At 42.8% G+C, this 24,738-nt stretch overlaps 1 long non-coding RNA gene and 1 pseudogene across 16 annotated transcripts in view; one reads left to right on the top strand and one right to left on the bottom strand.

Moving 5' to 3' along the window:
* Positions 1–1,837: 1,837 nt before the first annotated feature.
* Positions 1,838–24,738, bottom strand: part of LOC105704607 (uncharacterized) — a 42,425-nt gene continuing 19,524 nt past the window's right edge. For 5 of the 16 annotated variants that reach the window (XR_010337958.1, XR_010337956.1, XR_010337957.1 and 2 more), the window contains exons 4-7: positions 16,681–16,792; positions 15,922–15,997; positions 3,108–5,490; positions 1,838–3,005 (exon numbers count right to left, since the gene is read on the bottom strand). This is a non-coding gene — a long non-coding RNA (uncharacterized LOC105704607). Of the gene's footprint in view, positions 3,006–3,107; positions 5,491–11,565; positions 11,661–12,238; positions 13,227–15,921; positions 15,998–16,680; positions 16,793–20,881; positions 21,003–24,738 lie in introns of all 16 variants that reach the window. The other 11 variants (XR_010337954.1, XR_010337952.1, XR_010337964.1 and 8 more) reach the window with 9 other exon arrangements.
* On the top strand, positions 9,586–9,683 carry LOC135269773 (U6 spliceosomal RNA; annotated as a pseudogene).

Below are 24,738 nucleotides of genomic sequence, written 5' to 3' on the forward strand. Positions count from 1 at the left end.
AAGCAGTAAACCAATTACCAGTGGTGTTTTGACACAAGTGCCCTATACTGTGATGAAGAACAAAGGCTTTTTAAAATCCTCCCCTACAGCCAATTGGTATCTTTCCCACATATGTTGTTGCAGCATCTCTATATATAGAATCTAGTATTCTATAAACAGAACGTTCTGGCTAAACACGTCCCAACAAGCAAAACTGCGAGGTAGGTAAAGATGGCATCTCACCACCCTTCTTTCTCATATCTTCCTTTCTAAATCTCACCAGGGACAGAAAAGCTCTGTGAAAACAGCATGGGCTTTGCAGTTGTACAGACTTAAGGAAAAATAAATCCTAGCTCAGCCTTTTTATTAGCTGTGTGACCTTGGGCAAGTTATATAACTTCTTTGACTTTCAGCTTGCCCATGTGCAAAAATGGGAATGATACTTTATTGATTTGTATTACAATTAAATAATATATAAAAGCATCTAATACATGCCTGGCTCTCAAGGGATACAAGTTTCTGTTATTCATCTAAATTATCATGTACCTGGTACCCTCAAGCTGCCAAAGCCAAGGTGTGTGCCCCACACAAATCTTCCTTTCCTTTTCTAAACCCTATCGAAGCTCCCATCCCCTACAAGAGCTGATCTAATCACACTGTTAAGAGAAAAACAATTCTGATGAAATGAATTCAAGTAAAACATAAACAACATTGCTGGGTTTCTATATTAACTCTGTGGGGGTGTTTCTGCATTTAAAAAAGAGGCCTGGTTCGGAGGCTGAGGCAGGTAGATCACTTGAGGTCAGGAGTTCGAGACTAGCCTGGCCAATGTGGTGAAACCCTGTCTCTACTAAAAATACAAAAATTAGCCAGGCATGGTGGCACGCACCTATAAGTCCAGCTACTCAGGAGGCTGAGGTGAGAGAATCGCTTACACCCAGAGGCAGAGGTTGCAGTGAGCTGAGATCACACCACTGGACTCCAGTCTGGGTGAGAGAGTGAGATTCCATCTCAAAAAGAAGCCTGGAATTAAAATGAGGCAAGACGTGTAATGGTGAGGCTCTCCTAAAGCACAGCCTCTTTCACTCTCTGCAGATGAGAAACCAATCAGAGCTACAGAACATCAGCTCAGATTGCTGAATGTCACACCTCAAATCAGCAACGGGTCCAGAATAGAACTTGGAGCCTTGGCTACCCCTCCTGCTCTAGTCGGCACATGTCACTTCCTTACCCAGGAAGTTATGGTGTTTTTTTTTCTCCTAGGAGGTTTCCAACACTATTTTAAACTCTTTGGACTCAACAGGATTTGACTATGGTCACAGCCTTGGAACAGTGTGTAGGAGGCCTGGGCCTTACTTCTAGCATCACACCTTTCTTTAAATGGTCTCAACAAGGCCCAGATTAATATAGGTGGTAGAATGGGCCTATGACTTGACTTGTCTCTTAGTGATCCAGGAAGGAGGATCACAGAGAAATTTCTAGGCTTTCCACATACAGGATCACAGAAGCAGATTATTAAAGCTAAAAGCAACCTAAGTATAATCACCTGACATAATGTGCTATGCTGACTATAAATCACAATTCAGCATGGGAGTTCTCATTATTAGGTACTCTTTTGCAGTATGTATGACTTCCCTGGCAAGACCCTAGGGAGCCAAGAGCACTAGCTCAGTCTGGGGTCTGAGAAGCCAAACACCCCTGGGGGAGGGAGGGTGGTGGAAAAGGCTGACTGGCAGCTTCAGCAGGTGGTATAAAGGGGAACTGAAGGTGAAGTCTAGGGTGAGGGAAGGACTGGTCCAGGCAGGATTACTCAACAGCATGTGCTCAGAGAACTGGGAAAACAAGAACAACAACAACAACAATTTTAAGTTACTTTATATTTATCAAAGTGGTAACCATGGTAAAAATCAGAATTTTGCTGCATTTTCTCTATATTTTGCTGGGTTTCTTTATAGTTATTTTGCATTTAGACTTTTTAAATACATACTGAGGGAGGAAAGTATGAGGGGCATCATAATTTTTCTATTGCTTAGGACTGTTAAACAAATTCTTACTCTGGTCCCTGACTTCAGGAAGAAGCAAGGAAAACCAAGAGTTTGAAGCTTCCAGGTCAATATTAACTTCTTCATTCAACAAATATTTCTTGAGGGGTTAGTAAGAATCAGGGCTTTGCTCAATCCTGGGATAGAGCAGCAAACAAAAGAGACATGGTTCCTAGAGTTCAGTCCCGTGAGAGTGGGTAAGAACAAGAACAGGATCTAAAGCCAAAGGTCTATATTGGAAAACAGGCAAGATTCCATAGCCACCAATGAAATGCCAACAGAAAAGCCCAGGGGCAGGCAAGAAGCTATTCTGGGAGATGAGCTGGTTCAGAAAATGCTCTAATCCCTTTACTCACTTTGACAGGAGAGACAGCCATTGTGGTGGGTTGAATTTATCAATAAAAGTGCCCTCACAGCCAGTGCCACCATGAAGCTGCCCATTCTCTGTTCATAGCCATGTAACTATAAGCTATGTGCAAGATCTTGAAAGCTCCAAAGAAAAACAGAAGATCTGAATTGTCTACTAACAGAAATTCTAGAAGATACAGCAGGCCAGAAGTGGGAAGTATAAAACCAACTGCCAGATGCAGCTGGGGGATCCTCCCCCAACACTATCACTACACTTCTCTGACACTGCATGAAAAGTAAAAATAAAGACAGAATAGGAAAGGGAAAATAAGGGGGGAAGAGGGATTGGAGAAGAGATCAGGGGTGAGATGGTCAGGCTACAGTTAGAAGCCTCCTAAGAAGAGTTTCTGATTTATGGTATGAAGCAGGCAAGACGTGGGGAAAGGCTATGGCCTGATAAGTTATAAAAACGAGTCATTCCAGCAGCTCAGCTCAATCACTCTCAGGAGGTGATGGCCATGGTAAAGGCGGAGAGCCAACAGCAGCAGCAGGAGGTACAGAATCTATGCACAGCCAGCACAGTAGGGGCCTACAGAGATCTCGTATTTGACTTCTCTGAGCCTCAGTTTCCTTTATCTGAAAATGAAGATAGTAAGAGTGTACATTAGTTACCTAGGACTGCCATAACAAATTACCACAAAGTGGATGGCTTAAAATAACAGACATTTATTTTCTCACAGTTCTGAAGCTGAAAGTCTGAAATCCAGGTGTCAGTAGGGCCATGCTCCTTCTGAAGGCTCTAGGGAAGAATCCTTCCTTGTCTCTTCTAGTTTCTGGTGATTGCTGACAATCTTTGGAGGGCTGGAGCCATTCCTTAGTTTGCAGCAGGATAACCGCAATCTCTGCCTCCATCTTCATGTGGCCATCTTCCCTCTATGTCTCTCTCTTCTTATGACACCACCAGTCACTGGACTAGAACTCACCAGTAAAACTTCACCTCAACTTGATTATATGCGCAAGGACTCTATTCCCAAATAAGATCACATTCATAGGTTCTGAGAGAACATGAATTTTGGGGGATACCATTCAACTCAGTACAGAGCACCAACATCATAAGTTTATATATGTAAGGTATTATACTATTAGGACCATCACTGGCACACAACATGTGCTATGTAAAGGTTGGCTACTCTTCTTCACCATCTCTGGCAGGTAGCTGCTGCCAAAGGGATATGTGGGTGTGTTCTGTTATATAAGAACCACCCTCCCTCCATTTTGAGTCAGAGGCAAGAAACTGAATGAAACTAGAGTTCTGAAATAAGCTGATTAGGGCAGAGCTAGAGCACAACAGGTTTATTACCATTCAGCACCCCTTATCAATATCCTACCAATACTCTCAACCTGGAATGAGAAAATACCTGCTGTAAGCACTTTATTTTGAACAATACAAAAAGTATCATTCCAAATGAACAACGGCCCTTCAAAGCAGTACCCTTGTTAGGATCCATTTTGCAAGAGACTTCAGAGCCAGTTAAGAAGCTTCAGCAGAGAGACAGCAGTCTCATCACTTAGAATTCAGACTGTGAGTTCTGATCCGAAACTGCTCTACATGGTATATTCAACCCCAGAGTTTAGTAATGAAATGACTTTTGGCTGTATCCAAACATTAAACCCATTCTCTAAGATGGGATTTGCTATTTCTGAGGATGTGATATTTAAAATAACAAGCCACTTTCAAATTAGGGAAGAGGAGAATAGATTGAAGTCTCCTGCTTCTCCTTCTTTAACAAATGAGTTTAGGATAGCTACCCAACTGAAAAAAAATACACTGCCGGGCACAGTGGCTCATGCCTGTAATCCCAGCACTTTGGGAGGCTGAGGCAGGCAGATCACAAGGTCAGGAGTTCGAGACCAGCGTGGCTAACATACTGAAACCCCATATATACTAAAAATACAAAAATTTAGCCAGGTGTGGTGGTGGGCACCTTTAATCCCAGCTATTAGGGTGGCTGAGGCAGGAGAATCGCTTGAACCCAGGAGGTGGAGGTTGCAGTGAGCCAAGATTGCACCATTGCACTCTGGCCTGGGCAACAACGAGACTTAAAAAAAAGAAAAGAAAAGAAACACAGCCAGATCCCAACCACTCTCTTCATGTCCAAATAAATATCAGATGGATCAAAGATTTAAATTTAAAGATTAAAGATTTAAACACACACAGTACTCAAAAAGAACAAGTAACTATTTTTATAATTTTGAGGTGGGGAACATGCTTTTTCTAAACACTGGTCTAGTAGCAGAAAAAAACTATAAGGGAAGGGATTTTCTAACTACCTAAAAATGTAAAATTTGCACACAGAAAAAAGCTGAATAAACAAAATTGAAAAAAAAAATGACAAAATGTGAACAATTCCCTATCATTTATGATAACATGTTAAAACTCCTACAAATTAATAAAAAAAATTATTAGAAAAAACGTGCAGGCAAGGTGCAGTGGTTCACGCCTGTAACCCCAATGCTTTGGGAGGCCAAGGTAGGATGATCACTTGAAGCTAAAGTTTAAGACCAGTCTGGGTTGCAAGAACCCATCACTACAAAAAAAAAAAAAAAATTAGCTGGGTGTGGTAGCAGGCACCTGTAGTCCCCAGCTGCTCACGAGGCTGAGGCAGGAGGATCTCTTGAGCCCAAGAGTTCAAGGCTGCAGTGAGCTATGATCACACCACTGCACTCCAGCCTAGACAACAAAGCAAGATCCTGTCTCTGAAAGAAAAAAAAAAGGTGCAAAAGTTATGAATAATTGATTTAAATAAAAAATACAAAGGTCCAAAACACATTTGAAAATTCAACCTTTAATATTCAAAGAAATGAAAATTAAATCATATTTATTAAGTGCTATGTTTCAGTTACTATTCTAAGCATTTTACCTGGATTTATTTCTCACAATAACCCCATAAATAGGTGCTATCATTATCCCTACTTTACCAAGATAAAATTGAAGGACAGAGAAGGTAAATGAATTACCCAAGGTCACACAGTTAGCAAATGGCTGAGTCAGAATTCAGCCCTCAGCAGGCTGGCTCCAAAGTCACATTCTTGACCACTGTGTTACAAGACCACGTCTCACCTGTCAGATGAGGAAGACAAAAACACACAACACCCAATGTTATTAAAAGCATGGGAAACAGGCAATCTCACATGTTGCTAATAGAAGTTTATGTTCTCAAGGGTAGTTTGGCTCCATGAATTAACATTTTAAATATGCATACCCTTTAACTTGGCTTACGGATTTCTTGGAATTTATCCTAAAGAGACAGTGGACAAGCATGCAAAGATGTATATACCAAGTGTTTAGCACAGAATGCTCATAATAATCAAAATATTGCAAATAAAAAGCCCAATGAATTAATTTGTTGGATATACCAAATATCCAACAAATTAATTCACTCAACAAATATTTATTGAGCATCAACGATGTACCAGGAACTGTTCTCGATACCAGGCATAGAGCATGGATAAAAAAGAAAAAAGGGTCAGGTGTGGTGGTTGACACCTGTAATCCCAGCATTTTGGGAGGCTGAGGAGAGAGGACTGCTTGAACCTAGGAGTTTAAGCTTAGGCAACACAGTGAGACCGGATCTTTTAAAAAATTTTTTTAAATTAGCTGGGTGAAGTAGCACATGGCTGTAATCCCAACTACCTGAGAGGCTGAGGTAAAAGGATCACTTGAGCTCAGGAGGTTGAGGTTACAGTGAATCCAGATCATGCCACTGCACTCCAGTGTGGGTCACAGAGTGAGACCCTGTCTCCAAAAAAAAGCAGGGGAACACTCATTCTATGATATAGAATAAAATGCTGCCTGATTCTAGCATAATAAGGCAATTTTTAAAAGAAAAATCCCTGTCTTCATGGAGCTTATATTCTAACGGAGGAAAGTTAGGCAATAAGCAAAAAAAGTAAGAAAAGTATATAATATATCAAGTGATGCTAAATGCTATAGAGAAAAATATAGGTGGGAAGAGAGATAGAGAAGAAAGGGGGATTGTTATCTTGTTAAGTAAGGGAGTCAAAGGCAGCCCCATAGATAACAGATAAGATAAACAGATTAAATATTAGAGAATAATAGCAGTATGACATATCCACTTACTGAAATATCAGCCCTTTATTCTGTATTTATTGACATGAAAATGTCTTCAAGTGAAAAAAGATGGTAAAACAGTAACAAGGTATGACTACTGATATAAAGTTACATGTATATATATGCTCATATTTCAACTGGGAGAGTGGACCAACATATAACAAGATTAATAATACTGAGTAAGGTTCCAGGCTGAGTGCCAGGCAATAGTATAAGCAGTATATGTGTTCACCTACCCATTCACTGATCTTCCTCCCAATACCTATACTTTCTTCCAGAAAGAATTTAAGGACAGCAAATCTACACACCTCCTCAAGTTCTTTATTTCTCTCACCCTTTCTCTCTTCTTCCCAGAAGCCAGGCCAGTGACAGTGTGAAAAAGGGACATAAGGATGGAAGGAAACCCCCACGGAATCTAGATGGAATTCCTCTTACTTCAACACATAGGAAACAGGTCCTGGGAGGCACAACTCCTCCCTACACACCTGCAGGATTTGAAAAAAGGCTACCTGATTTAGAATCCCTATTTCATCCCCTACTAAACCCAAGATGCCCTGCAGGGACAGCTGGGAGCAAGACTGACTCATCACATGGCAGTGACAGGCCACAGGAGGCCAGAGCTCTACACTTGGCACACAAGGCCTACATCTTTCTATGAGGAGAAATGACAGAGTAAAGCCCTTTTTGGCCCCTAACCTGTCCTCTCCTCCATGCCCGTACTCATAAGTTATCCTGGGTAAATTAATTCATGCTCAATCCCCGTATCTACTGCCTTGCCCAGTTACCCCAGAGATTCACAGACTTTCCCACTAACGTTCTCGAGACTAGGACCCTACCAAGAAAGCTGCTTAGGGTGACCAGACATGTTAGTTTGATTCAAATACCTTCAGTCTGGGGTGAGGGTAGATAGGGTTCAGAGCTATCTGCTCTTAGATATGTAGGAACAGACTACACTTCTTGTTTGAGCATAAAGCCACAAACAAGGAACTGGAAACTTCCCAAAGGTGAAATCCACGTTGTTGTCGCCTGTATCTTTAGCCTTGGGTGGGAGGTGTGGAGGCAGGGCACTTAGGGAAAGACTCAACTACTTGAAAATATTTCTCACATACTGTCATCTCTTGGACACCAACTATAAGCCAGGCCCTGTATTAAGTGCTTTCATATACTACTGGCAAAAAAAGCAAAATCACTTTTTTTCTTTTTATTTTATTTTTTGCAAAATCACTTTTATCAAACATTCCTAATACGTGCTACTGAATTTAAGAAGCCTAAAGTTGGCCATGTGCTGTGTCGCACACCTGTAATCCCAGCACTCTGGGAGGCCGAGATGGGTGGATCACCTGACATCAGGAGTTCAAGACTGGTCAGATCAACATGGTGAAACCCTGTCTCTACTAAATACGAAAAATTAGCCAGTCATGATCTGTAATCTTATCTACTTGGGAGGATGAGGCAGGAGAATCACTTGAACCCAGCAGGCGGGGGTTGCAGTGATCCAAGATCGTCCATTGCACGCCAGACTGGGAAACGAGCAAAAATCTGTCTCAAAAAAAAAAAAAAAAGAAAGAAACCTAAAGCATGTTCAGGTCCAGCTGCCCTGCTGACAGTTAAATATTCAGGATTGATGTTAAGAGGATAGAAATCTGAGATTCTCTCCTCAGGGCTATCACAGAAGTCATTCTACATACTATCAAGTCAGATTCTTCAGGCTCCAATCTGGCTTCTGCTATCTTACCTGGGCTTGCAGCAGGAAACACCACATACACACATGTACTCATCTCAAGTCCCCAACACACTTGGTCTGCAAGTGGAAGAAATTCCCTGCTAGTGATGAGTACCCATGAGGTAGACAAAAACCAAAAGTAATCACACTTCTTTGGCAGAGAACACACTTGGTCTGCAAGTGGAAGAAATTCCCCACTAGCGATGGGTACCATATGAAGTAGACAAAAACCAAAAGTAATCACACTTCTTCAGCAGAGGAACTTCTCTCTCCACCTCTCTCATCTTTGCCAAATATGTATTTATTAAAATCTCTTATTATGCTCATCACTAAAGGATATAAGAGATGCCTCCTACCTTCAAAAATTTACTCTATTAGGGAAAACAAAATCAACACATAGGAAGTATATTATAAAAACAAAAGGGCTCCAAGATTTCTAGTGCATGGAACAGGAAAACAGAGATGCTGGTAAAACAAATGGAGAAGTGGGTAAAGTAAGACAAATGGTGGGGTGTCCTGGTATACATAGCTATCTTCAATTTCAAATAACCAACTCTCTCCGTTTTAAAAGGTTCCATTCCTAGGAGAGGTACGTGTGACTTCAAGAAAAATCTCCAATACCAACATTCAAGACATAAAGTTGGGGATCATTCACAAGACAAAAAAGAGTCTCTTTGCTGTAAAGTTAACTAAGATATGATTTAACCACCCCTCAAACTATCCCTGTATTATACATACAAATATATACAATATTTATACCCAACTTTTCAGGATCACATTCATAAAATGAAACAAAGTACTTTTAAAGGCCAGGTGCGGTGGCTCACGTCTGTAATCCCAGCACTTTGGAAGGCCGAGTCTGGTGGATCACAAGGTCAAAAGATCGAAACCATCTTGGCCAACATGGTGAAACCCCGTCTCTACTAAAAATACAAAAATTAGCTGGGTATGGTAGTGCACGCCTGTAGTCCCAGCTACATGGGAGGCTGAGAAGGAGAATCGCTTAAACCCAGGAGATGGAGGCTGCAGTGAGCAGAGATCGGGCCACTGCACTTCAGCCTGGCGACAGAATGAGACTCTGTCTCAAACAAACAAAAAAAAAGTACTTTTAAAAAACGTTCCGGTCAGGCAAGGTGGCTCACGCCTATAATCCCAGCACTTTGGAAGGCCGAGACTAGCGGATCACCTGAGGTCAAGAGTTTGAGACCAGCCTGGCCAACATGGTGAAACCCCGTCTCTACAAAAAAATCAGCCAGGCATGGCAGTGGGCACCTGTAATCCCAGCTACTCAGGATGCTGAGGCAGGAGAATTGTTTGAACCCAGGAGACAGAGGTTGCAATGAGCCAAGATTGTGCCACTGTACTCCATCCTGGGCAACAGATTAGAACAATACAGAGAAGACCGGCATGGCCCCTGGGCAAGGATGACACACAAATTCATGAAGCATTCCATATTTTTATTTCATATAGAATCAAAGAAGACCTCATATAGCCAAGACAATCCTAAGCAAAAAGAACAAAGCTGGAGGCATCACACTACCTGACTTCAAACTATACTACAAGACTACAGTAACCAAAACAGCATAGTACTGATACCAAACAGACATATAAACCAATGGAGCAGAACAGAGACCTCAGAAATGACACCACACATCTGCAACCATCTGATCTTCTACAAACCTGACAAAAGCAAGCAATGGGGAAAGGATCTCCTATTCAGTAAATGGTGCTAAGAAAACTGGCTAGCCATATGCAGAAAACTGAAATTGGATCCCTTCCTTACACTTTACACAAAAATTAACTCAAGATGGATTAAAGACTTAAATGTAAAACCCAAAACTATAAAAACCCTAGAAGAAAACCTAGGCAGTACCATTCAGGACATAAACGTGGGCAAAGACTTCATGACAAAAACACCAAAAGCAATTGTAACAAAAGCTAAAGTTAACAAATAGGATCTAATTAAACTAAAGAGCTTCTGCATGGCAAAATAAACTATCATCAGAACAAACAGGCAACCTCCAGAATAGGAAAAAATTTTTGCAAACTGTTCATCTGACAAAGGTCTATACCCAGAATTTACAAGGAATTTAAACATATTTACAAAAAAGACAAACCACCCCATCAAAAAGTGGGCAAAGGATGTGAAAAGACACTTCTCAAAGGAAGACATTTACACAGCCAACAAACATATTTAAAAAAAAGCTCAACAACTGATCATCAAAGAAATATAAATCAAAAACCACAATGAGATACCATTTCGCACCAGTCAGAATGGCAATTATTAAAAAGTCAGGAAACAATAGATACTAGCAAGGCTGTGGAGAAACAGGAATGCTTTTACACTGTTGGTGGGAATGTAAATCAGTTCAACCATTGTGGAAGACTATATGGCGATTTCTCAAGGATCAAGACCATTACTGGGTACATACCCAAAGGAATATAAATCATTCTACTAAAAAAGACACATGCAGGCCAGGCACAGTGTCTGACACCTGTAATCCTAGGACTGTGGGAGGCTGAGAAAGGCATATCACCTGAGGTCAGGAGTTTGAGACCAGACTGGCCAACATGGTGAAAACCCCCTCTACTAAAAATACATAATTAGCCAGGCAGTGGCACATGCCTGTAATCCCAGCTACTCAGGAGGCTGAGGCAGGAGAATCTCTGGAACCCAGGAGGTGGAGGTTGCAGCGAGCCAAGATAGTGCTACTGCACTCCAGCCTGGGGAACAGAGCAAGACTTCATCTCAAAAAAAAAAAAAAAAAAGGAAAAGATTAAGAGATTCTACTCAAAAAATAAAAAAAGAAAAAAGACACATGCACACGTATGTTTTTTGCAGCACTATTTACAAAGGCAAAGACATGGAGCCAATCCAAATGCCCATCAATAATAGACTGGATAAAGAAAATATGGTACATATATACCATGGAATACTATGCAGACATGAAAGGAAATGAGATCATGTCCTTTGCAGGGACATGGATGAAGCTGGAAGCCATCATCTTCAGCAAACTAACACAGGAATAATACCAAACACCACATGTTCTCACTCCTAAGTGGGAGTTGAACATGGAGAACACATGGACACAGAGAGGGGAACAACACACAGCAGGGCTGTTGGGGGATCCGGGGATGAGGGGAGAGAACTTAAGAGGATGAGTCAATAGGTGCAGCAAACCAACATGGCACACGTATACCTATGTAACAAACATGCACGTTCTGCACATGTAGCCCATTTTATTGTTTTTTTTTTTGTTTTTTTTTTTATGGAAGAAATATGGGGAACAAAAACAGCATTTATAAAGAAAATGTATCAGGTTGGGTGTGATGGCACATGCCTGTAATCCTGACACTTCAGAGGCCAAGATGGGAGGATCACTTGAGGCGAGGAGTTAAAGACCAGCCTGGGCAACATAGCAAGAAGACTCTGTCTCTACAAAAAAATTAAAAATAAAAAAATAAAATTTTTAAAAAGGCAATGTATTGATGAACAAATGGCTAAACTATGATGCATACATTTTTTTTTTTTTCCTTTTTTTGAGATGGGAGTCTTGGTCTGTTGCCAGACTGGAGTGCAGTAGCTCGATCTTGGCTCACTGCAACCTCCATCTCCTGGGTTCAAGCAATTCTTCCTCCTCAGCCTCCCAAGTAGCTGGGACCACAGGCACGTGCCACCACACCCAGCTAATTGTTGTATTTTTAGTAGAGATGGGGTTTCACCATGTTGGCCAGGATGGTCTCGATCTCTTGACCTCGTGATCCACCCACTTCAGCCTCCCAAAGTGCTGGGAATACAGGCGTGAGCCACTGCGCCCGGCCAATGCATACAATCTTTAAGGTAGAATATTATTCTGCCTTGAACCAGAAAGAAATCCTATGTCACATGCTACAACATGGATGAACCTTAACACATTATGCTAAGTAAAATAAGCCCCTCACACACACAAAAAAATACTATATGACTCTATTTATATGAGAATTCATAGAAACAAAAAGTAGAATGGTGGTTACCAGAGAGAAAGGAGGGGTGGGGCAAGAAGAGTTGTTGCTTAATGAGTACGGAATTTCAGTTTTGCAAGATGAAAAAGTTCTGGAGATTCGTTACATGGAATGTGCATATACCTAAGACTACTAAAACATAGACTTAAAAATGGTTAAAATGGCAAATTTTATGGTTTTTTTTTAACCACAATTTCTCACAGACTTAAAATGGCTGGCCAAACACGGTGGCTCATGCCTGTAATCCCAGCACTTTGGGAGGCTGACTATGGGTGGATTATGAGGTCAGGAGTTCAAGACCAGCCTAGCCAACATGGTGAAACCCTGCCTCTACAAAAAATTAAAAAAAAAAAAAATCAGCTGGGTGTGGTGGCGCATGCCTGTGATCCCAGCTACTCAGGAGGCTGAGGCAGGAGAGTCGCTTCAACCCAGGAGGTGGAAGGATGCAGTGAGCCAAGATTGAGCCACTGTACTCCAGCATGGGCAACAGAGCGAGACTCCGTTTCAAAAAAAAAAAAAAAAAGGTAACGTTTGGGTGGGGCACAGTGGCTCACACCTGTAATCCCAGCACTTTGGGAGGCCAAGGTGGGCAGATCACGAGGTCAAGAGTTCAAGACCAGCCTGACCAACATGGTGCAACCCTATCTCTATTAAAAATACAAAACTTAGCTGGGCAGTGTGGCACGCACCTGTAATCCCATCTACTTGGGAGGCTGAGACGAGAAGATCACTTGAACCCAGGAGGCGGAGGATGCAGTGAGCCAAGATCGCACCACTGCCCTCCAGCCTGGGCAACAGAGCAAGACTGTCACAAAAAAATAAAACAGTAATGTTCATATGGGGAAAAAAAATTCAGCAACAGAGAAGGATATTAAAAAATAAAAAGGCCTGGCATGGTGGCTCATGCCTATAATTCCAGCACTTTGGGAGGCCAAGGCAGGTGGATTGCTTGAGTCCACGAGTTCTAGACCAGCCTGGGCAACATGGTGAAACCCCGTCTCTATTAAAAAAAGAAGAAAAGAAAGAAAAAGAAAACTTTCAGAAACAGTACGAGTATATAACAAGTACACAGAGTTTCTCCTCTTTTTTTATACAAATGCTAAAACTAGTACACTAGTCATAAATACTATTCTGCACCTTTCTTTAGTTTTCTCTTAATTACAGATTTTGGAGATTGTTCCATACATATCAGTGTGTTTGTGTATATCTGTGACATTTTTCTTTTTCCTGCATCCAACCATCCATTACATTCTTTTTGTTGCTGTTGTTGTTGTTTTGGGGAGTGGGGGAATAAGGTCTCGCTCTCTTGCCCAAGCTGTAGTGCAGTGGGGCGTCTTGGCTCCCCTACAACCTCTGTCTCCTGGGTTTCAGCAATTCTCCTGCCTGAGCCTCCGAAGTAGCTGGGATTACAGGTATGCACCACCAGGTCCAGCTAATTGTATTTTTAGTAGAGACAGGATTTTACCACGTGAGCCAGGCTGGTCTCGAACTCCTGACCTCAGGTGATTCGCCCGCCTCAGCATCCCAAAGTGCTGGGATTATGAGCCACCTCGCCCTGCCAATAAAGTGTATTTTTAAAGTAAAACATATTAAGGGCTGTGCACATCAATTTTGCATAACTTTTCCCTAAACAAATACATTCAGGTCAAGCATGGTGGCTCATGCCTGTAATCCCAGCACTCTGAGAGGCCGAGGCGAGAGTACTGCTTGAGACCACTTTGAGACCAATGTGAGCAACATAGTGAGACCCCATCTCTGCAAAAAAATAAACAGAAATTAGCCAGGCATAGTGGCACAAGCCTGCAGTCCTAGCTACATGGGAGACTAACGTGGGAGGATGGCTGGAGCTTGGGAGGTTGAAGCTGCAGTGAGTGGAGACTGCACCACTGCACTCCAGCCTGAGTTACAGTGATAGCTAGACCCTGACTCAAAAAAAAAAAAAGTTCAGATTTCACTCTTTATATATCCTCCAAGAAACCTAATGATTGATGTTTCCTTTCCCTTGACTTGAAATAACATTTCATCTCAGCTCATTCTTTTTTAGAGATAGGGTCTCACTCTGTCACCCAGGCTGGAGTACAGTGGTGCAATCTCGGCTGTCTCTGTATCCCAAAGTGCTGGAATTACAGGCATGAGCCAACGTGCCCAGCCAAACTCATTTCTACAAGGCTGTATGTGTTGGCTTTATTGGTACCACAAGGAATCACGGATATGATCAAGGAAATACATGAAATACACATCATCCTCTCAATGCTATGGTCACCTTTTATAATTTTGCTGTCTTTATTAATGGCTTGTAAAAAGTATTCATTTTACTGTGTTTAACTCTGCGGAAATTTTTTTTTTTTTTTTTTGACACAGAGTCTCACTCTGTCACCCAGGCTGGAGTTAACCTTCACCTCCCAGCTTCAAGCAACCTCCACTTCCCAGGTTCAAGTGGTTCTCCTGCCTCAGCCTCCCAAGTAGCTGGGACTACAGGTTCGTGCCACTGCACCCAGCTAATTTTTGTATTTTTTGTAGAGATAGTGTTTTGCCATGTGGGCCAGGCTGGTCTGGAACTCCTGGCCTCAAGTGATCACCTGCCTCAGCCTCCCAAAGTGCTGGGATTACAGGCATGAGCTACCGTGCCTGGGCTCTGAGGAAATATTTTTTAAAGATTTTTTTGTTTTTTATTTTTTGTTTGTGACAGAGTCTCGCACTGTCGCCCAGACTGGAATGCAATGGTGCGATCTCGGCTCACTGCAACCTCCACTTTCTGGGTTCAAGCAATTACCCTGCCTCACCCTCCTGAGTAGCTGGGATTACAAGAACCCGCCACCACACCCAGCTAATTTTTTGTATTTTTAGTAGAGATGGGGTTTCACTATGTTGGCCAGGCTAGTCTCAAACTCCTGACCGCAGGTGATATGCCCACCTCAGCCTCCCAAACTGCTGGGATTACAGGAATGAGCCACAATACCCGAACTTTAAGTTTTACTACCTAACTAAATTTTTAAAAGCACCTCTTTCACCTCAGTTTCTTTCAGTCTACTGACTGGTTTTCTTTTTTTTTTTCATGGTAAATTGAATTTCTTTTATTATTATTATTATACTTTAAGTTCTGGGATACATGTACAGAACGTGCAGGTTTGTTACATAGGTATACACGCTGATTGGTTTTCTTAGAGGGAGCATAGTGAGGTAGAAATGAGGGCTCTTCTATACATCAGGGTTCAAATATGAGTTCTGCCATTTCCAAGTTAATTAATCTGTTAGAGCAGCCATCCCCAACCTTTTTGGCATCAAGGACCAGTTTCATGGAAGACAATTCTTCCATGGACAGAGGGGAGGGAATGGTTTCAGGATGATTCAAGTACATTACATTTATTGTGCACTTTATTTCCATTATTATTATGTTGTGATATATAATGAAATAATTATACAACTCACCATAATGTACAATCAGTGGGAGCCCTACGCTTGTTTTCCTGCAATTAGATGATCCCATGTTGGGGAGATAAGAGACAGTGACAGATCATCAGGCATTAGATTCTCGTAAGGAGCATGCAACCTAGATCCCTCACTTGCTCAGTTCACAATAGGTTCCCGCTCCTATGAGAATCTAATGCTGCCACTGATCTGACAGGACGAGGCAGCAATGCAAGTGATGGCTGTAAAAATACAGATGAAGCTTTGCTCACTCGCCCACCACTCACCTCCTGCTGTGCAACCCGTTCCTGATGGGCCACAGACAGGTTGGGGACCCCTGTCTTAGCGCCTCTGGGTTGTCACCTGTAAAAGAGAGGTATTACCATCTATCTCTTACACGGGTGAAATCACAACATACAGCTGAAAAGCCTATGAGGCCGGTCATGGTGGCTCATGCCTGTAATCCCAGCACTTTGGGAGGCTGAAGCAAGTGGATCACCTGAGGTCAGGAGTTCAAGACCAGTCTGGCCAACATAGTAAAACCCATCTTCACTAAAAATACAAAAATTAGCCAGATGTGGTGGTGCACATCTGTAATTCCAGCTACTTGGGAGGCTGAGCCACAAGAATTGCTTGAACCCAGGTGGCGGAGGTTGCAGTAAGGCAAGATCGAGCCACTGCACTCCAGCCTGGGCGAGAGTTAGACTCTGCCTCAAAAAAAAAAAGGCTATAAGAGAGGAACAAAGTGCTGTCTCTGTTGAACCAGCACTGCCTCAGAAGTCAAAGAAATGCTTAAGGAAGTAGTAACAAACAAGAAGGAATCTGTCAAATTGACAAGAGAAAGGATGTTTCTGGCAGAGGCAACAGGACATAAAAAGAGCAGAGCTACTGGGCGCAGTGGCTCACACCTGTAATCCCAGCACTTTGGAAGGCTGAGGCAGATGGATCACTTGAGGTCAGGAGTTTGAAACCAGCCCAACCAACATGGTGAAACCCCATCTCTACTAAAAAAAAATATAAAATTAGCCAGGTGTGGTGGCGGGTACCTGTAATTCCAGCTAATTGAGAGGCTAAGACAGGAGAATCGCTTGAACCCGGGAAGCGGAGGTTGTAGTGAGCCGAGATTGTGCCACTGCACTCCAGGCTGGATGACTGCATCTCAGAAAAAAAAAAAAAAAAGGCAATGGATAGTTAATTGAGGCAAAAAGCACAGTAAAGAATCTTCCACAGTCCAGGCGTGGTGGCTCACACCTGTAATCACAGCACTTGGGGAGGCCAAGGCAGGAGGATCACCTGAGGTCGGGAGTTCAAGACCAGCCTGGCCAACATAGTGAAACCCCATCTTTACCAAAAATATAAAAATTAGCCAGGTGTAGTGGCATGCACCTGTAGTCCCAGCTACTCAGGAGGCTGAGGCAGGAAAATTGCTTAAACCCGCGAGGCAGAGGTTGCAGTGAGCCAAGATAACACCACTGCACTCCAGCTTGGGCAACAGAACAAGACTCTGTCTCAAATAAAGATAAAATAAAAGAGTGTTCCAGGCAGAGGATATACAGCACTGCAAAGGCCCTAAGGCCAGAAACCACTGGAGAAGGGGTCAACGAACTGTGAGCAGATGAGGGTGCCAGCAGTAGAGAAGGAGGGTCCTGGGATGAGACTTGACAAACATGCAGGGACCAGATATTGCAGGGCCTTTCAGGCCACAATTTGGGCCAAACTGTGCAAGACTTTATTCCAACCTAAGACATCATGACTTGACTGTCTAAGTAATAGGAATGCAATAAAGAATTTTAAGAGGAGAAAGAAAAGATCAGGTTCTTTTGTGGGATGAGTGAAAAAAGCATGGAGAATGGCCACAATGGGGAATGAGGACAATGTGGAGACCAGATGAGGAAGGCCTGTGCTAGGACAGGATTAAGGTATATGGTGATGAGAAAAACTCCAGAGACAGGTCTGAAGTGTGACTGATTAGCAGTCCTCAGGTCTACATTCAGGCCTGGTTTTTTAATCCAAGCAAAAGACCCCTGTAAACCCCAAAGTCACTGACCTGCCTTGGGGAATCATAAGCCCTTCCACCTAATCTGGGCTCTGCTCCTACTATGGTAACAAAAAAATAGGTGCCCATACACAGAGACAGTTAGCTATTGTCCCCATTGCATGATAGGCAAAAGACTAAGGTTCATAGGCTTTCAGGATCCAAGTAAAGAACTCAAATATCTTCCCTGTCCCTTTAAGGGTAGAGAAATGGCAGAGTCCTTTAAGTCAAAGTTTCTCTAAATATGGTCTGGAGACGAAGACTAGTGTCAGAATTACCTGGGAGGCTAATGAAACTGCAGATTCCTGGTTACCACACCCCATACATACTGAATTAGAGTATCTAGCAGTTGATACCAGGGATCTGCATTTTAAACAAGTATCCAGCACCCCCTCCCTCACCCTCATGGGTAATTCAGATGCACTAAAACTTCAAAACCATAGCTCTACAAACAGGGCTAATGAAGAAAGGCCTTTACTTGAAGCTGGCTGTCAATGTCATAATTAGAGTACTATGTAACACCAGAGTGAAGCTGGGCATTGGGTAAGTAATCTAGACAGAGCAGTCGAGGTATGGTGGCGCACACCTATATCATAGCTACTTGGAAGACTGAGACAGGAAGATCATTTGAGCTGAAGTTCAAGGCTGTAGTGTGCTATGATCATGCCTATGAACAGCTACTACACTCCAGCTTGGGCAACATAGTGAGAGCTTATCTCTAGAAAGAGAAGTCTGAATGAATTATGGAATTTGAAAGTCCCAAAGCAGAAAACAGAAGGCAGGACATTACAGCATGGGACTTAAGAGAACAGAGTGGGCAAGCAAAGACAGTGAGCAGCCTTAGGGAAATCACTAACAATGATCATGACCTCCAGTTCTCTTAAGCTGGTTTTCCCAGCACAGCCCTAGGAAGGGAATGCAGGTGCCTCACCTCACAGAGACTAGATGACCAGGCCACAGACTGCCCAATCTGTGCAAATAACCACTCTATCCAATCTTCAAGAGAGAACACACTCCTCCTCAGTAAGCATTCTATCTTCATGAATTCCCATCAGTCTGCAAAACAGCTCCAAGCTACATACAGAGACATTCAGGACACCTCTAAGGGCCAGGGACTAGCGCTACTCCTCGAGACTCTCTACTTGGCACATCAGTGCCCCTAAACCCTGTCAAAATTTAAGAGCCAGGTCAAAAACTTTGATGCCCACTCCTACATACCTTCAGATCCCACCATTCATGCACGTCCAGCCAGTCTTCCACTACTTTTTGTTATGCCTCACTGACAGAGTCCCGTACTATACTCTACAGAATACTCACTCCCCAAAATTCAGAGAGAAATTCCACAGATTCATGTTGAACAGAGTCCTGAACTCCCAAGGTGCTGCGGGCAGCTCCTACACCTGGTTCAGTGGAAGGAGGTAGTCTGAAGAGAGCTCATTCTCCCTTCACCCTATCCGAAGGAAACTCCAGGACTGTTGCAGGCTTCTGTATACACAACTTGTTTAAAAGATAAGGGAACTGAACCTAATATATTTATTTGTTTGTTTTTTATTTTTTGAGACAGAGTCTTGCTCTGTTGCCCAGTCTGGAATGCAATGGCATAAACCTTTGCCTCCCAGGTTAAAGTGATTCTCCTGCCTCAGCCTCCTGAGTAGCTGAGATTACAAGCGCCTACCACCACACCCAGTTAATTTTTGTATTTTTAGTAGAGACAGTGTTTTGTCATGTTGGCCAAGCTGGTCTCGAACTCCCAACCTCATGATCCACCTGCCTCGGCCTCCCAAAGTGCTGGGATTACAGGCGTGAGCCACCACGCCTGGCAAACCTGATATATTTAAAAGAACGGATGACAGGCTCTTGGCAGCAGAAATTGAGGTGGAGGAAAAGTTAAGGTAGGATTTCTGAGGATTTTAAAGTAAAAAGTCCATAAAATACAAAGAAAGTAATATATACTCTTACTCAAATCCTTGTATGTCAACTATCTGATCCTTTCTATAATCCAAAAGCTGGTTCCAAACTAAAGAGGTAAGAATGCTAGAAGATGATTTAAGAAATCCCCAAGATTATTTACAACCCTAATCCTGAACTGTTTGCCCTATTCCTTTTTACACTCTACTCACTATCCAGATGCTCCAGGCTTATGACTTAATGATTTAGCTTCCTGCTTCAGCCTTGCCTCATCTTATCCTTCAGACATTTTGCTTACTTCTTTGCTTAGAATTCTACTCCATTATCAGTTATTCTGCCCTCAGCTACCTGAAGTTAATAATATGCCTACCCTCATTCTTAACCTTTATCCTCAGGACACATGCCATTGCTTCATGAACAAGTCTTTGTGTCAGGCATACCCTAGTTTCATGGATATGACTCAAGTATTTTAGATGGTTCTTCTAGGCAAACATGGGAATCACCAAAGATGGATGAAATAGAAAGAAAAACAATGAACCAAGGGCCACCGTTTAAACCTCACCTTGACATCCTAAAGTACACCTTCCTAGACCTCAGGTGCTGCCCCCGATACTCTATCCCCCTCCCTAGTGCCCCACCTCAAAGATCCTTCTAGACGCTGCTGATAAGCTTTGACCAGAAATTCATGGTGAGCACAACATAAGCTTTTGCCCCACATAACTTACAGTCTAGTGAAGGACACAGACAATAAAATAATTACAATACATATGACAATTAATGGCAATGCATGCAGAGTTGCAGGATCAAGGCTAACCAGGTAAAGTCATACTTAAGCTGTTGTAACTTGAACGATGAATAGGAGATATCCAGGCAGTGGCAGGGCATGTGAGGAAGGGTGTTCTAGGCACAGTTAAGAGCACATACAAAGGCCCTGCAGCAAGAAAACACATCTAAAGAGATGTCATAAGCTGGAGGATGGGAAGGTCAAGATAGGGGACTGATGCAGATGATGCCGGAGAGGCCAAAAGGGCTTCATAAGACAAATGAAGTTGTTTTACTATTCACTTCACAAGTATTTACCGTCAATAATGTGCCAGATATTGTCCTAGGTGCTAGGAAAACAACAATGAATAAAACAGACAGTATCAGCCAGGCACAGTGGCTCATGTCTGTAATCCCAGCACTTTGGGAGGCCAAAGCAGGCGGATCACTTGAGGTCAGGAGCTCAAGACCAGCCTGGCCAACATGGTGAAACCTTATTCCTACTAAAAATGCAAAAATTAGCTGGGCATGGTGGCACGCACCTGTAATCCCAGTTACTGCGGAGGCTGAAGCACAAGAATCATTGAATTTGGGAGACAGAGGTTGCAGTAAGCAGAGATTGCACGACTGCACTCCAGCCTGGGCAGCAGAGCGAGATTCCACCTCAAAAAAACAAAAACAAACAAAAAAAAACACAACCAGACATATAATATCCCTATTCTCTTCTAATTGGAGAAGACTATAAACAAACATAAGTAAACCAGAAAATTATCAGATATTGATAAGTGAGATCAAAGAATTAAATAAGGTGTTGTAATAAGAGCAAATGAGCAGACACTTTCGAATCATTAGATAGTGAGGGAAGAACTGTCTAAAGAGATGACATTTAAAAGCAGGGGCAGGGGGTGGGCGCCATGGCTCACACCTGTAATCCCAGCACTTTGGGAGGCTGAAGCAGGTGGATCACAAGGTCAGAAGTTCAAGACCAGCCTGGCCAAGATGGTGAAACCCCGTCTCTACTAAAAACACAAAAATTAGCCAGGCATGGTGGCACGTGCCTGTAATCTCAGCTACTCAGGAGGCTGAGGCAGGGAGTTGCTTGAACCTAGGAGGCAGAGGTTGTAGTGAGCTGAGATCACGCCACTGCATTCCAGCCTGGGAGACAGAGCAAGACTCTGTCTCAAAAAAAAAAAAAAAAGAAAACAAAAGAAAGCAGGGGCAGGGTATGGTGGCACAGAGACCAGCTGTGAAACCTCGTTTCTACAAAAAATTTTTTTAAAAAATTAGCCAGGTGGCCAGGCGCGGTGGCTCACGCCTATAATCCCAGTACTTTGGGAGGCCGAGGCAGGTGGATCACGAGGTCAAGAGATCGAGACCATCCTGGTCAACAAGGTGAAACCCCATCTCTACTAAAAATACAAAAATTAGCTGGGCATGGTGGTGCGTGCCTGTAATCCCAGCTACTCGTTAGGCTGAGGCAGGAGAATTGCTTGAACCCAGGAGGCGGAGGTTGCGGTGAGCCGAGATCGCGCCATTGCACTCCAGTCTGGGTAACAACAGCGAAACTCCGCCTCAAAAAAAAAAAATTAGCCAGGTATGGTGGCGCATGCCTTTAGTCCCAGATACTGGGGAGTGTGAGGCAGGAAAATCCCTTGAGCCCAGAAGGGTATAGTGAGTTATGATCACACCACTGCACTACAGCCTGAGTGACAGACCGAGACTTTTCACTCTAAAAAAATGAAAGAAAAGAAAAATCAGTTATCTCAATTTTTAAAAAGTCATTAAAAGCTAAATGAAGGCTGGGCACAGTGGCTTACGTCTGTAATCCCAGCATTTCAGGAAGCTGAGGTGGGTGGATCACTTGAGACTATGAGCTCGAGACCAGCCTGACCAACATGGTGAAACCCCATCTCTACTAAATATACAAAATTAGCTGGGTGTGATAGCGCACATCTGTAATCCCAGCACTTTGGGAGGTGCGGCAAGAGAATCACTTGAACCCAGGAGGCAGAGGTTGCAGTGAGCTGACATCACAGTACTGCACTCCAGCCCAGGAGATAGAGCAAGATTCTGTCTCCAAAAAACGAAGTAGTCAAATGGAAGTATCACTGACATTTTTTTTTTTTAACACAGAGTTTCACTCTTGTTGCCCAGGCTGGAATGCAATGGTGCAATCTTGGCTCACTGCAACCCCTGCCTCCCAGGTTCAAGCAATTCTCCTGCCTTAGCCTCCCAAGTAGCTGGAATTACAGGTACCTGCCACCAACGCCCAGCTAATTTTTATATTTTTAGTAGAGATGAGGTTTCGCCATGTTGGCCAGGCTGGTCTTGAACTCCTGACCTCAGATGATCCATCCGCCTTGGCCTCCCAAAGTGCTGGGATTACAGGCGTGAGCCACCTCGCCCAGCCTCACTGACATCATTTTAAGCAGGGGAATCATTTAAGCCATCATTCTTACATTTTATTTTTTTGAGACAAGGTCTCGCTCTGTCACCAAGGCTAGAGTGCAGTAGCACCATCACAGCTCATTGCAATTTCCACCTTTGTCCAAGCTCAAGTAATCCTCCCATCTCAGCCTCCCAAGTAGCTGGAACCACAGGTGTGCAACAGCACCACACTTAGTTAATTTTTAATTTTTTTGTAGAGACAGGGTCTCACCAAGTTGCCTCACACTCCTGGGCTCAACCTCGGCCTCCCAAAGTGCTGGGATTACAGGCTTGAGCCACCACACCTGGCCCATTCTTCCATTTTATAAAGATCACTCTGGCTGTAGGGTGGAGAATGGAATGGAGGTAGGAGTGAATAAAATTAAGACTGGAGGCAGAGATGATAATGGATTATGTAAATTAAGATAATGGTAACAACTAACATTCATATACCAATTAGTAGGTACCAATCTATTATTCTAAGCATTTTACATATTTTAATTCACTTAATCCTCACAAATACTCTTTCATAAATTACAAAGCAGTAGCAATGGTGAGAGAAAGTGACTGGATTCAAGAAATATTGAGGAGGTAGGGAGGGCAAGTCCTAGTGATTGACTGGTTGTCAGATGTGGGAATGGAAGGAAGGAATAATTTATCACTACTGGGTTTGGGGAATAATTAACCATTACTGCATGTTATCTATAATGTGTATGATTGGGCACTGGAGAAGAAGCAAGTGAGAGAAAGCAGGGGGCTGCAAGACATCTCAGTGGAGTTGCAAGCAGTTGGATAATCTGGTCTAGAGATCTGGGCTAGAGATTTGGAAACCATCTATGTGTAGATGGCAAACTGAAGCTACCAAAGAGGTTTTGATCACCCAAAAACTGGAAATACCTTAACGTCTCAATAGAAAAATAGCCAAATAAAATATGGCACATCTATTCTATAAAGGATGAGATATGCTTTTATGTACTAACATGGAATACTGTCAAAGTATGTTATTAAATCAAAGAAGAAAATACCAGAATGTTACATAAAATGTTATATCATTTGCATAGAGAAATAAATAAAACAAAAATAACACTTTAAATTTTTTCTGAGTTCATACATACGTAAGCAAACACACAGAAAAAAAGTATAGCAGGTACATTCCAAACTACCAACAAATCACCTCTAAATACAGAAATAACTGAAATGGGGAGACAGAAATAGTCAAAATATGATCTACAATGTTTTGATACTTTTAAAAAATCTTCACACCTATAATCCCAGCACTTTGGGAGGCAAGGCAGATGAATCACTTGAGGTCAGGAGTTTGAGACCAGCCTGACCAACATGGAGAAACCCCATCTCTACTAAAAATATAAAATTAGTCGGGTGTGGTGGCACATGCCTATAATCCCAGTTACTTGGGAGGCTGAGGTAGGGGAATTGCTTGAACCCAGGAGGCGGAGGTTTCGGTGAGCTGAGATCGTGCCATTGCACTCCAGACTGGGCAACAAGAGCGAACCTCCATCTCAAAAAAAAATCATTTATTATATTCTCTGTAAATTAAATAATTTTTCGAAAAGAATGGGCAGAAGAGGGAGATTACAAAGGACATCTTTTGCTTCAGATACTAAATTTTCTGTCCTTCCCATCCTCCACTGGCCTTGATGTTCACATATTGTGGCTTCTCATCTGACTACCTGTGAAATGTCAACACCAAGCCCCCTAATTCCATACTCTATCCCAAATCCTTGGCTCCAGGCAAGCCCAGGCCACCAATCCCTGAGCCTGGGCTATAGCCCCAGGAGGGGAGATCAGACACCAAGGGGAAATGGGTATAGATGCCAGCTTCAAGGACAGTGATCAAGTGGCCTTGCTGGCCAGCACAAATTTCAGAGAAAAAGGTATCTGAAAGTATCTGGCAGTCTGGAAGCAGCTCTGAAGTGCTGAGGAATGGGGCTGGGGGACAGTCAGGCAAAGT

The sequence above is a fragment of the Aotus nancymaae genome, unplaced genomic scaffold (genome assembly GCF_030222135.1).
Source record: "Aotus nancymaae isolate 86718 unplaced genomic scaffold, 86718_ANA_hifiasm-v0.15.2.pri h1tg000057l, whole genome shotgun sequence".
NCBI classification, from domain to species: Eukaryota; Metazoa; Chordata; class Mammalia; order Primates; family Aotidae; genus Aotus; species Aotus nancymaae.